This window comes from Lynx rufus, unplaced genomic scaffold (genome assembly GCF_022079265.1).
Source record: "Lynx rufus isolate CCGP_SWC_20201006 ecotype Redwood Valley unplaced genomic scaffold, mLynRuf1.p SCAF_18, whole genome shotgun sequence".
NCBI lineage: Eukaryota > Metazoa > Chordata > Mammalia > Carnivora > Felidae > Lynx > Lynx rufus.
Genome location: NW_025814832.1, coordinates 41,612,686 through 41,625,942, shown reverse-complemented (window position 1 = coordinate 41,625,942; position 13,257 = coordinate 41,612,686). Strand labels below are relative to the sequence as shown.

The 13,257-nt window shown below is 38.7% G+C and overlaps 2 protein-coding genes across 5 annotated transcripts in view; both read right to left on the bottom strand.

Moving 5' to 3' along the window:
* LOC124512839 (leucine-rich repeat-containing protein 37A3-like) overlaps positions 1-13,257 on the bottom strand; it is a 340,529-nt gene that overhangs the window by 195,575 nt on the left and 131,697 nt on the right. The gene's annotated exons all lie outside the window — the stretch shown is intronic.
* Positions 1-13,257, bottom strand: part of LOC124513568 (pleckstrin homology domain-containing family M member 1-like) — an 80,611-nt gene that overhangs the window by 2,840 nt on the left and 64,514 nt on the right. For 2 of the 4 annotated variants that reach the window (XR_006962431.1, XR_006962430.1), the window contains exons 17-18: positions 10,093-10,236; positions 3,107-3,178 (exon numbers count right to left, since the gene is read on the bottom strand). The gene's annotated coding sequence lies outside the window, so the exon portion shown is untranslated. Of the gene's footprint in view, positions 1-2,935; positions 3,179-10,092; positions 10,237-13,257 lie in introns of those variants that run through there. The other 2 variants (XR_006962429.1, XR_006962435.1) reach the window with 2 other exon arrangements.

The following is a 13,257-nucleotide window of genomic DNA, read 5'->3' as shown; positions in this document are numbered from 1 at the left end:
TCTCCAAATGTTTCCAAATGTTCCTGGGGGAAGGGGAAGTTCGGGGTGGGGGGGTGGGGGAAATCTCCAAATCATCTCTGGTTAAGAATCACTATCCTACAGCTCATAATCAGCTAGTTTTGCCCTCAGTCTCAGAGCTTCCAAATAGCTTTTGAGTTCACCATTCTCAAATATGAGTAGACAACCAAAGATCACCAGACATTTGAGGAACAGTTCTAAAATGAAAAACAAACAGAAAAAAATACCTTGGAGGAGACAGAATATGAATGAAAAACGAAATCTCGAAAGCATTGCAACAGAAGTTCTTAGTTGCAACAGAAGATATTGTTTGTGGAACAATAGAAATGCCCATGAAATAAGAGGAGGCTATTATAATAAAATAACAGAGGGGAAAGAAATTATTGGAAATTTAAAAGTACAAATGAAAAACGAAATAGAAGCATTGGAAGATAAATTTAAGGAACTCTCTCAGAAAACATAACAAAGAGTGGCACCTGGGTGGCTCAGTCAGTTAAGCGTCCGACTCTTGATTTTGGCCCAGGTCATGATCTCACAGTCGTGAGACTGAGCCCTATGTGGGGTTCTGCGCTGGGTTTGGAGCCTGCTTAAGACTCCCTCTCCCTCCTCCTTTGCCCCTCTTCCACTCCCACTCGTGTAATAAATATAAATAAATAAATAATAAATAAATAAAGCATAACAAAGAGATAAGAGAAAAAGGTTAAAAAAAAAAAAAGGAATCATCCCATTATGTCACATATCCAAATATCAAGATTTCCACAGAGACAGAAAAAATAGAGGAAAGGAAATCATCAACAAATTATTTTAATTTTCCAGAATCAAAGGACGCTGTATTCAGCACAATCGTTACAAAGAAACTTCTTTCAAGGAGACTTTCAGAAGACTAGAAAATATCCTATATGCTTGAAAAAAAAAAAATCAGTGTCAAAGTCAAGAGTCAGAAAATTTTGCACTTCAATGGCAATACTGAAAACTAGAAAACATAGAAAATTATTTACAATCTAGAATTCTGTATCCAAACTATCAATAAAATACAAAGACAGAATCTGTCATAGGAGGAGAGAAGTGAAAAGTCTCCAGCATGTTAAAGAAGAAAGATCTCAAGATGACAGTTGCACACAAAAGGTAGAGGGCAACAAATTCATACTGAAGAACATCAAAATACTCTAAAGAAGATTTATTCAAGAAGACAAAACTACTAGAATACCTTGTGCAGACAAACTTACGAAGAGGATATTTAGACAGTTGGCAGAGTTTAAGCTTCAATCAGTAATATATATACTTTTTTTTAAACCAAGCAAATAAGTAAGTAAGACAACTCAAAGAGGGAAAAATTGTACAGAAAGAGAAAGTAGCCACAAGATACTTACATGTGGCTCAGCAGTGAATAGTGTGTACATAAATATATTAACATAAATACAGATTTAAAACTTACTCAATTACCCTATGACTATATTAGGAGGATGGATAGGTATGGGAAGTGGATGTGGTGGGGACAGGGAAAATGAAACAGAGCTAAATCCTTATTTTTCATATTAGGGAGTTTACTAGGTCTACCCAAAATTTAAAAAAATCAACAAGAAGCAATACAAACATGTTATTTACAGTCATGAAAACAAGTATCAGGTAATCAGCTAAAATGTTTGCCTCTGGAGAAACTGAGGAAAGGATCAGGCAAGAGGCTGCTCTATTTGTAGCAAGTTTATTAGAACTATATAATTATTTTTTTTAATCTTTTTTAATCTTTATTTATTTTTGAGAGAGGCAGAGACAAGACTGTGAGCAGGGGAGGAAGAGAGAGAGAGGGAGACACAGAATCCGAAGCAGCTGAGGATCTCACGAACCGTGAGATCATGACCTGAGCTGAAGTCAGACGCTCAACCAACTGAGCCAAATTGAGCTTAAAATTATACACATAGATAATCATGACCAAAGGAAGTCCGGACAGAGAAAGAAAAGGGAGTGACACCATGTGCAATAGGAAGAGATTTTTAAAAACGTACTTAATGAAGAAAAACAAAACTAATCATGAATGATACTGAATAATATACTAAACACAATTTTTAAAAAATGTTTTAATGTTTATTTATTTTTGAGAGAGACAAAGCACAAGCAGGGGAGGGTCAGAGAGAGAAAGGGAGACACAGAATCTGCCTCAGCCTCCAGGCTCTGAGCAGTCAGCACAGAGCCTGATGAGGGGCTCGAGCTCATGGACCATGAGATCATGACCTGAGCCGAATTTGGACATTTAACTGACTGAGCCACTCAGGCACCCCTATATTAAAAATTTTTAACCGTTGGGGCGCCTGGGTGGCGCAGTCGGTTAAGCGTCCGACTTCAGCCAGGTCACGATCTCGCGGTCCGTGGGTTCGAGCCCCGCGTCGGGCTCTGGGCTGATGGCTCAGAGCCTGGAGCCTGTTTCCGATTCTGTGTCTCCCTCTCTCTCTGCCCGTCCCCCGTTCATGCTCTGTCTCTCTCTGTCCCAAAAATAATTAAAAAAAATAAAATAAAGTATTAAAAAAAAAATTTTTTAACTGTCAATGTCAGGATGTCAGAATGACCCACAAGTTGCAAATTACGTTTTTTTTCTTAGTGTTATTATTTTGTTTTAAAGTTGACTTCATGTTGCAAAATATTAAGGGAAAGATAAAAGAAAATTAGGGTAGTTACATAATCAACACTGATTAGGTATGTTTAGGATTTAAACTTTTATCTATAGAGTTAGAGTAATGGGGGGGGGGTGCACACGGGTGGGTCAGTCGGTTAAGCGTCCAACTTCAGCTCAGGTCGTGATCTCGCAGTGTGTGAGTTCGAGCCCCGCGTCGGGCTCTGTGCTGACAGCTCAGAGCCTGGAGCCTGTGTTGGATTCTGTGTCTCCCCATCTCTTTCTGCCCCTCCCCCGCTCACGCTCTGTCTCTCTTGCTCTCAAAAAGTAAATACAACATTAAAATAAAATTTTTAAAGAGTTAGAGTCATGGGGTCAGAGAAGGCTTTCAGAGTCCATATGATAAAACCTACAAATTAGGATTTAATTTAAAGGCAACTTATTTATAAATAATACTTGCTGTAGCAACGAGAGCTCACTTACAAAAATCTTCATACTGGTGCTGTAGTTCATCCAAAATAAATAGAATATCTCTAATATCCACCATGTGGTTACCTGTAATAGAAAGAGTAAGTTCAAGTACTGTTATTTCTTTTTTGAACACAAATCTAGTTTCCATCCCATTCTAATACAAAAACAACACAGAGATGTGTGAAAGTAGGAACAGAGGTTGTGAATAATATCTAGAATTGTTAATAGCTCAGTACACACTGAAACATAAAAGACCATTATTTTCTTTTTCCCTTAATAAAAGAGTTTCCCACCAAAAGAAATTAGTCACATTTTAAGCTCCACAGCTAGGTAATCAGGTTAATATTTCACTCATTTAATAAATAGTGTTTTGAGAATTTACTATAGGTAGAATTTCAAGTTTTAGCTCTTTTGTCTTTCTCACTGGATTGTGAGCTCTTCAAGAGTACAGGATGTCATTTGTTTCCCCAATGCCTAGCAAATTATATACTTCCTAGCACTTAAAAACTAATTTTTTTGAGGGGCACCTGAGTGGCTCAGTCAGTTGAGTGTTTGACTCTTGATTGGGGCTCAGGTCATGATCTCAGAGTTCAAGGGTTCGAGCCCCACGTTGGGCTCTGCGCTGACAGTGCAGAGCCTGCTTGGGATTCTCTCTTTCCTTCTCTCTCTGCCTCTCTCCCACTTGCACTGTCTCTCTCTCTCAAAATAAATAAACAAACTTTAAAAAAATTATTTTTTAAAAATTATTTTTGATAAAACAGGGAGGGGGACAAAACATAAGAGACTTGTAAATATGGAGAACAAATTGAGGGTTACTGGAGGGGTTGTGGGAGAGAGGGTGGGCTAAATGAGTAAGGGGCACTAAGGAATCTACTCCGGAAGTCATTGTTGCACTATATACTAACTAATTTGGACGTAAATTGAAAAAAATAAAAAATAAAATTAAAAAAAATATTTTTGAATGAATAAATATACTAAAGGCTGTAAAGAATCATGCAATGTCTACATTGTGGATAGCAGTAAACCATTTACTTGGCGTCTTACACATGTACAGCACTCCCATAATTATAACTTCCTACCATTCCTGCCCTTGCCTCTGTCTAAAACCATTTTCCTTCTTGGACAGTGTATGACAGAGAATGGGGTCAGAGACAGTGACCTCAAATAATGTTGTTCCAACTGGACACCCAATAGTTCTTGCCTCCAAATGTCTGGCTTCGCTTGACATCCAAGGTGAGAAAGACCAGGTGTTGACTTACCTACTTATTTTTTTTTTTTTTTTATAAATTTTTATTTTTTTCAACGTTTATTTATTTTTGGGACAGAGAGAGACAGAGCATGAACAGGGGAGGGGCAGAGAGAGAGGGAGACACAGAATCGGAAACAGGCTCCAGGCTCCGAGCCATCAGCCCAGAGCCTGACTCGGGGCTCGAACTCACGGACCGCGAGATCGTGACCTGGCTGAAGTCGGACACTTAACCGACTGCGCCACCCAGGCGCCCCTTGACTTACCTACTTATAAAAATACTAGGTTTGTTCTTCAGCCTATGCCTAAAAAATCAACTATTCAGTTATAAGCATAAGCAAAGACCCTGAAAAGAAGATGCCAGTTTTTAATGTGCCTTTTGAGTCCAAGAATTATTATATACACTATGGTTTTGGTGTTGGGTAAGATTGATTCATTCTGCTTCTTTGAAAATTGGTAAGCTATGTCAGGTCCAGGACTTTAAATCACTGCAAAGCAAGTAAGTATTTGACCAACCAAAGAAGTGCTAGACCAATTGATGTTAAGTTTCATCTCTTCTGATTAGAACTGCTTCTTACATTCTGGGGTTTTTTTTAATTATTTTTAATGTTTATTTATTTTTGAGAGAGACAGAGACAGAATGCAAGTGGGTTGGGGCAGAGAGAGGGGGAGACACAGAATCTGAAGCAGGTTCCAGGCTCTGAGCTGCCAGCACAGAGCCTGACGTGGGGCTCGAACTCACAAGCCACGAGATCATGACCTGAGCCGAAGTTGGACGCTTAACTGACTGAGCCACCCAGGCGCCACTCTTACATTCTGTTTTTTTTATTTTCTTGGTATTTGTTCTCATTCTGTTCTTGATTGTGGTTCTAACACCCCAGTGAACTTCTGGAACTTTTGTAGATAGAGTCCATATCCCAAGTTCTTAGATCAAAGCATCAGTCCTAAAATAATTCAAGGCTTCAGCCCTCAAATTCCTGAATTTGATCAGTGAAAAGTATTCTTTTGGATCATCCATAAATTAATCCAATGGAGAAGGCTGTATTGTTTATATCTGGTCTCTACTTAAAGAACTCCCCTTTCTGGAAAGAGGTCCAAGACTGACCAGTGAGCATGCAGTAGCCAACCATTTATAGATTTACTAGCTCTCGCTCAAATTTATTCCTTCTTCTATGCAATGACAAATACTTCTCACACACCTCTAAGACAAATACTATCCATTTATATAGTCTCTGGTGGCCAAATAAGCATTACAGAATCTGAAATTACTATTTTGACCCCTACCTAGCTTATCAAAACCTCAATGAATAATTCCTGGTTGAGACTGAGACTATCAGTATAGTTACAGGTAGCATTTACTTCATAAGAGAAGTTCAAAACAGCTTCCCACTCTTACATTTGTCCTTCTGGAGGAAGCTCATATTGGAACTTTCCTTTCCATTCAACCTGGAAAATGTAACTATCTAATGGGAAAAAAAATTATCCTCATCATCAAAGTCATATTCAAGGCAACATTACTTTGAAGGTGTTAAATGACTATTAACACATTTCCATAATCTCCACAATAGCTCCACAATATCAAAGACCTTCTCATCAAAAATCGTGCTAGTTACTACTTTTCACCCAGTTCAATTACTAGATCGGTAAATCCCACGAGAGAAAAAACTACTGCACCAATATCCTATCTCAGAAACCAAACTACCAGAACTGTCACACAGTGATTTTCCATATTCCTCTTGCCAGATCTTAATGAAGCAAATGCTTGTTAGACTTCCTTGCAAATTCCAGTGGCATTCCTCTTCATCATGCATACTCATGAAGATATTCTCCATGTTATCAGTATTGCTCCAAAAAACCAAACCAAATACAAAAACAAGATGTTAAAACAGTACCTATGCCAGGGTGCTATGGCTTCTACTAGTGGGATAACTGACTTAGATCACTCCTTACTTCAAAATTCTGTTACAGAAGAAACCATATCCACTACCGGGGTAACCCAAAACTTTTGGCATTCTGAGGGTGTCCTTTCCTTTAATGTTTAAGTAAAATAGCCCTGACCCCACACCATACATTACATGAACAGCAATCAATACTCCCTCCAAAATTTGAAGATTCCTGAGTGTTTTATACGCTGGCAGTTGATTTTCGTTTTGTTTTCTATTCCCGTGGACTCCTGATCTCTCTCACATTATCACATCCTATAGGTGCTATCTTCTCTCCACCCCAAGCCTACCTAACACAGAACCTACAGACCTTTTTCCTTGAAATGCACCCACCACATGACTAACACAAGGCTATTGTATATAACCAACTCCTACTAGATAACTTGAAATTAATGAGAGTAAGGGATTTCTTTATAGCACAGCAAGCACTACATAGTATTGTCCTAGACTTCTACAGCCACTCTCTATTGATTGCTAGACCCCCATCCACTCTCAGGTTCCCTCAGTGTTCCTCTTCCAGCTGCCCATTAGCCACTGTTGTATTCTAAGTTCCTGTTGTTTTCTTATATAGAGTACTTTACCTTACCTTTTTGCTCAAACTACGTATCTCCCAACAGGCTTTAGCTCTCATAATCAAACATACCTGTTAAAATGATTTTCCTAGTCAAAAGACAAGGACCTCCCCTATGAGGAATTTTACCTTAAGTCACAACCAGGTTATTAAAAATGACAAAATGAAAAAATCTTATTCTCTCTGGTTGGAGGAGATGGAGTGAAGGGTGACACTTATTAATTCATTCAACATACATTTGTTGAGCAGTTAATATGTGCCATAAGCACTGTATGGAGTACTGAGGATACAACATTGAGCAAAAGTACACATGATATCTGCTTTCTTGGTATTTCGTCTTATCTGAGATACAGATCTTCACAAAACAATAAGAAATAGGGGTACCTGGGTGGCTCAGTCGGCTGGGCGTCTGATTTTGGCTCACGTCGTGATCTCGTGGTTTGTGAGTTCGAGCCGCGCATTGGGTTCTGTGCTGACAGCTCAGAGCCTGGACCCTGCTTCAGATTCTGTGTCTTCCTCTCTCTCCCTGCCTCTCCCTCACTCACACTCTATTTCTCTATCTCTCTCAAAAATAAACATTGAAAAACTTTTTAAAAAATATAAGAAATAAAAGTTGCAACTGTGATTAGTGCTGTGAGAGTGTATGAGAACTTGACCTAGTCAGAAAAGTCATGGAAGCATCCTTAAAGAATAGAGTTGAGTTTAGATCCAAAGTATAAGTAGTAATCCACTAGGAGGGGAAGAATGCTCCAGGAAAAGAAAAGAATATATGTAAAGGCTATGGCAGGAGGAAGCCTGGTATATAACTGAAACTCTAAGAAGGCACAGTAAGCAAAGCAGAATGTGGTCTGAGATGAAGCTGGAGATCTAAGGTAAAGGCCAGACATTGCAAGTCCTTGTACGTGACCTTAAAGGGCTCTTCATCCCAAGAAGTATTATTAGAGTTTATGCAAGGAGGTAACATGATCAGATGTGTGGGTTTTTTTTATTTTTTTTTTATTTATTTTTTTTTTAATTTTTTTTTTTTCAACGTTTATTTATTTTTGGGACAGAGAGAAACAGAGCATGAACGGGGGAGGGGCAGAGAGAGAGGGAGACACAGAATTGGAAACAGGCTCCAGGCTCTGAGCCATCAGCCCAGAGCCCGATGCGGGGCTCGAACTCACGGACCGCGAGATCGTGACCTGGCTGAAGTCGGACGCTCAACCGACTGCGCCACCCAGGCGCCCCAAGTTTTTTTATTTTTTTATTATGTTTATTTATTTTTGAGAGGGAGGAGGGGCAGAGAGAGAGAGGGAGACAGAATACGAAGCAGGCTCCAGGCTCCGAACTGTCAACACAGAGCCCAACATGGGGCTTGAAACTACAAGCCTGAGACCATAACTTGAGCCAAAGTCGGACACTTAACTGACTGAGCCACCCAGGCGCCCCACAGATGTGTGTTTTGAAAAGATCATTCTGTCCATAGTGTTAAGGGGGATAAGACTGGGTGTGGGTGGGGGCACCTGGGTGGCTCAGTCGGTTGAGCGTCTGACTTCGGCTCAGGTCATGATCTCACAGCTCGTGAGTTCGAGCCCCCCGTTGGGCTCTGTGCTGACAGCTCAGAGCCTGGAGCCTGCTTCGGATTCTCCCTCTCTCTCTGCCCCTAACCCACTCGTATTCTGTCTCTGTCCCTCTCAAAAATAAACAAACACTAAAAAAAAAAAAGGAAAGACTGGATGTGGGTGGAATTGTTAGGATGAACAGTGATGGTCCTAAGGAAAAATTATGGTAACTTGGACTAAGGTAATGGTGGAAAATAGAGAGATTTAAGAGATATCTAGAAGTTTAAAATAATAGTAATTCACAACGGTTGCATGAGGAGAACAGAGAAAACAGAGTTGCCAAGGGTAATTCCCAGGTTTCTGCTTCCTATTTCTTGAGACTATTCTAGTGCCAATAGGTTCTATTTAATTCCTACAACAATCTATGAAATCAGCATAATTTTTCAGTTTAGCACCCCAAGTACAAAGCCTGGAAATCCAGACCAGAATTCCATAAGCCAAAAAAAAAAAAAAAAGAAAAAGAAAAAAAAAAAGCCACAGTGGTTTCATATGTAATTTCTGTTGCTTCTGGTAGAGCATGCCCTAAAGGCTATGTAATAATATGACTTGAGATTAAGCTTTAAAATCCCTATTTTATGGGCATCTTTATGCTCCAGAACATCCCTCCACTTACGTCTATCAACCCAGAACTCACCATAAATGACTACCTACTAAAATCCATGCAGCCTCGTTCTATCTTCACAGTACATCCCAGCCACCAAAGACCCCCTAAAAGCCACCACTGACAAATGACAAAAACCCGTGGAAGCCCATGGAAAAGGATGCCATGTCTGATAATGTCCCTGCCATATTTACACAAACTGTTCCCTCAGTCTAAAATGTCTTTCATTACCACCTTCATTACCACCTTCAACCAACTAACCCCTATTGATCCTTCAAGATTTAGCTCAGACATCACATCCTCTGATGATCTTTCCCTGGTGTTTCCAGTATACATCTGCAGCCTAACTACATTCTATAACAGTATTTGCTATACAACATTATCATTTTCATTTTATTTGACTCTTTCCACACTAGAATGGGAACTCCTTTGGAAAAAGAAATGTGTTCTATTCATCTCTGTATCACCTTGCATAGTTCCAAGCACAGTAGATATTAAATGACTATCTGACTCATTAAATACATGGATAATCAATGAATCAATCATTTATCAATCCATTATTATCAGACACCCCCTGGTGACATATAAACATATAATACAAAACATCTGCTAAATATATCCATAATGTTTTTTTTAAAAATCTACATTTTGCAAAGAGTAACTGAATAGCATGAGAAGATTGTGTAATCAAAGCTATCTAATAAAGTTAAAAATTCAAGAAATTTAGATCTCCTAGTTTGTGAAGCCAATGCCCTTGACATTAAAGAAACCATCTCTCCACAAACAAGAAATGGAAGAGAGGTAAGTTTGAAAAGAAAATAAATACATTTTTCTCTTAGATTTTTATCAAACATACCAAAATCTAATAATTTTAGAAATTTCTCATTTAATTTTTCTAGACTATCTCTTACCACAGACACCAGTAAGCAATGTTGATAGGTGGCAAGAGGTAAGAATCAAGGAGAGATAAAGGATGAATCAGCACACTGATATCCAAGAAAGATATAGTTACATAGTAATTCAAATAACTCACTGTCTATACTAGCATGTTTTATCACTTCCTGAAAAGTTTCAGGAATTACAGGAATATCCATGCTATCCAAAACAGCAGCCAGTTCATCAGTCGCAACTCGACCACTTTTTATCCTACAGAAAATCTTCAAGGCATTCTGGAATGCTGCAAAAATATAACAAAGAAAGAAGCTATTTTATCATGAGAATCAACAGCTTTTCTTGGAGGGGCTGATTTTGTGTCAATAGCCTACCAGGGTACAATACCTTTACATAGGCAAAGGGTTTTCTAAAACTGTACCTGCAAGTAGGCATTTGCCCAATTCTGACCACATTCCTAATATAAATGTAATTTTTGCTATTATCACTACTGATACAATATTAGCGATGATAGGTGGTATTTATTGAATGCTATTTATATGCCAAACATTGTGCTAAAAGCTATAGGCATTGTGCTAAAAGCTCTGGATTATCTCATTATACTATATTCACCGCTTAGTTAAGCCTTGTAACTAAAATAATTTCATATCTATCAGTGGTATAATCTATAATAGCAAGGCAGCTTAATCCAAAATTTGAGGGCATCATTAATTGCTTTAAAATGTAATTTAGAAAAAATAGCGTCAAAGAAAGAACAGAGTAGATGCAAAATTTCTCTTTAGATTTTTTTATATTACACAGAGTTTAGTAATGGTTTAACCACTATTTAAAGGTCTTCTATTTCTCCACAGAAACTTCATTTTCTTACGCTAACAGTCCTTAACATCAAAAATGAACTGGAAAGATTTGTAACAATATGGACAGAACTAGAGTGTACTGTGTAAGTGAAATAAGTCAGAAGAAGACAAATATGTTTTCACTCATATATAGAATTTAAAAAACACAACAGGTGAACATAGGGGAAGGAAAGGAAAAATAAGATAAGAACAATAAGAGACTCTTAAATACAGAGAACAAACTGAGGGTTGCTGGAGGGGAGGTGGATGGGGGATGGGCTAAATGGGTGAGGGGTATTAAGGAGGGCACTTGTTGGGATGAGCACTGGGTGTTATACGTAAGTGATGAATCAGTGGGTTCTACTCTTGAAACCAACACTATACTGTATGTTAACTAACTTGACTTTAAATAAATTTTTAAAAATGAATTGGAAAGAACACAGTTAAATGAAAATATTCATATTAATGAGAGAATTTTCCCTAAACAGATGTCTTCCTTAAAATCTAAACAGATTGATACCTGTGTCCTAATGCTAAATTTAAGTGACCCTCCAACTACCGCTCCCCTTAATTTGATAAGGAAACACAATTCCCATAATCAACTTCAGAGAGCGAATCACTTTTTGTCAGACTACATTTTCTCGGAATTCAGGATATAACGAGCCTACTGATCCACAAGTTCTTAGATTTGCACAGTCATGGAGGAAGAACTGGGCATTATTCACTCATCCAACCAACCAGTTGTTATTGACCAGGCGAGCAAAAGTAGCAGAGGAAGGACCTCTGAGAATCCTCTCCTCCATAAAAGCTGTGAGAACACGGACGCAAACTGTCAGAATCAACTTTTTTCAAAACTCTGGCTGTAAATCAAAGGCTTAGAGTCATCCAAAGAGTGTTTTCTTTCAGAAAAACGGCTGAACCTCAGTAATAGTGAGCTTTGTGGCATTTTAGCTTGCCATTATTCCCATCTTGCCATCCCAGCTTCCCAGGAGCCTTGAAAACTAAGAGCCTACCCTCATGATGAAAAACAGCAGCCTGACAGCCAATGGAGAAGAATGAGTTTGGAACTTCTTCAAAGCCCCATTCTCTAAGAACTGTCATTATGAGACCTGCCTTGTGGCTCCCTGGAAGACCCTACTTGCCAAGCTGCCTTATTTAACCGGACTCAAAGCTTGCCCAAGGCAAAGAGTCTTTTCCCTGGAAGTACTCCTCAAACACAATCAGAGGCAATTAGTTAACATTATAACTGTCTGAAGTGGTGGGTAATAGTTGGAGCAAGCACTGGATGTTACATGTAAATGATGAAGCACTAAATTCCACTCCTGAAACCAGTATTACACTATATACTAACTAATTAGTTTAAGTAAAAACTTGAGACAAATGAACAAAAACCAGTCAGATTCAGGAGCCCTGCTCTTAAATGCTATTGCTGCTCTTCCAACGACATACTAATATTTTTTAGGATTAAAAAAAAAATTTTTTTTTGGAGAGAGAGAGAGAACAGGGGAGAGGGGCAGAGGGAGGGAGGGACGGAGGGAGGGAGGGAGGGAGGGAGGGAGAGAGACAGAGAGAGAGAGAGAGAGAGAGAGAGAGAGAGAGAGAGAGAGAGAATCCCAAGCAGGCTCCATGCTCAATGTGGAGCTTGACTTGGGGCTTGATCCCACAACCCTGGGATTGTGACCTGAGCCAAAATCAAGAGTTAGATACTCCACTGACTAAGCCACCCAGGGGCCCTGACACAATGATTTTTAAAAATCAAATAAACCCACAACTGTACAAAGAAGAAAGATAAAAGCAACACAAATTTCCCATTCAGGGCATGCAAAAAATGATGCATTTTGATTAATATCCTACTTGGATACCTTTCTATGTCTCTACGTTCATCAACGATTGTGAATATTTCACTCAATTAAAACAGTACATATAGTATACTGCCTTTTCACTAAAAATATGCCATGGACCTATTTACAAGTCAATAAATGTAGATTCATGCCATTAAAAAAAAACAATTGGGGCAAATAATAGGCTAGCAAACAAGCTTAAGAGGAAAATCTGGGAAATGAGACGTCTGTAGAGGCCTTTGAAAAGTTCCAACATATTCCTGAGCATCTAGATGGCCACACACATAAACAGGTCTGTACCCAGGAAAACCAGAGTAAGTTCTGAACGCTCAGGTCTGGCTTACATTGAGGATATACACACGCAGGAAGTGAAGGCTAAGGAAGAGTTGAAAACTATCTGTCTGAGTGTTGAAGGCATGCCCCAAGGCACACATAGGGTCCCTCTGGTTCTCCTCTACCTAATAATTGGCAACTAATTTTGCCTTAAAAGGCACTTAAGGACACAAGCATACATATATAAACTATAATGTGAAAATAAATATGTATAAAATATAAGAAAAGATATTCATTGTGAAAGTGTCTACACTAGGAAGATAATTAGAATCAATAAAGGATTAGTTAAATAAATTA